This window comes from Brassica oleracea, chromosome C6, assembly GCF_000695525.1.
Source record: "Brassica oleracea var. oleracea cultivar TO1000 chromosome C6, BOL, whole genome shotgun sequence".
NCBI classification, from domain to species: Eukaryota; Viridiplantae; Streptophyta; class Magnoliopsida; order Brassicales; family Brassicaceae; genus Brassica; species Brassica oleracea.
The window spans coordinates 17,812,604-17,813,759 of record NC_027753.1 but is presented as its reverse complement, the minus strand read 5'-3'; positions in this window follow the sequence as shown (position 1 = coordinate 17,813,759).

The window sequence follows — 1,156 nt, the reverse complement described above, 5'->3', positions numbered from 1 at the left end:
TAAGTAATTTGTCGGATGAACATTATTTTACAGATTTATAAGTAAGAAAATAAAAGTTAACATGAAATAATATTAAAATAGACTTACTTTCATCGAAATAGTCAGAAAACGGGATGCTCCTGAATACAATCAGTTCCTAACCCATCACTATCCATCTGGAAAATACAAAAAGTAAATAATTGTAACAAACTATATACTTAAAATTTTGTATTTGAAAAGAAAGTAGATTAAAATTACATACCGAGACTATGGAACATTCTGAAAAACTTGTTTGTAGACAACATTCAACGTTTTTGTCTGTGTTTTCCCTTCTTTACCAGTTATTAGGATTTTCAATCCAGATCTCGACTTAACTTTTGAAAGTGCAACGTAGAACTGACCATGAGAGAACACTGGCCTAGGCAGAAACAACCCAACACTTTCCAGTGTTTGACCTTGACTTTTGTTGATGGTCATCGCGAAAGCCAAAGTAACTGGAAACTGTCTTCGACGCATTCTGAAGGGGAACTTGGTGTCAGGTGGTGTGACAAACATTCTAGGGATCTAAACTGGATGTCCAGCAATTTTGTTTCCGGTTATAATTCTACCTTCTATTACATGGGACAGTAACTGAGTAACAATTAGCCTAGTACCATTACATAAACCATCTGCAACATCCATGTTACGAAGACACATGATAGGAGCACCAACCTTGAGCTTCAAGCAATGTCTAGGCAGTCCAGCCACTTTAACACTGTTCAAAAACTCTGCAGGATATACGACATTTTCTTCTATGTCAACATCCCTTTAGCTGATCTTCCACAACATAATTAAGCTCATCATCTATAAGGCGATTGCCGTTGTAATCTCCAAAATTTTCTGGCTTTGGCATGTGGGGCCATTTCTTGAGGCTACGACCATTGCTGAGCAAATGATTTTCGATCTCAGTAAGAGCAATATTTTTGATCTGCTCTATGGTCAAGTTCATATCTGCAAGTTACCAGACCGGTGTTATAAAAAAAATATGACTCAACCGGTATAATACTGAACCGGAAGAATATAATGTGTCCCAATAATGTAGGAATTGAATGCGTAAATACCGTGATGAACAAAATAAATAAGAACACTATATACACAACACTAACTAATATTGCACTAACTAATATTGGTTGAACAC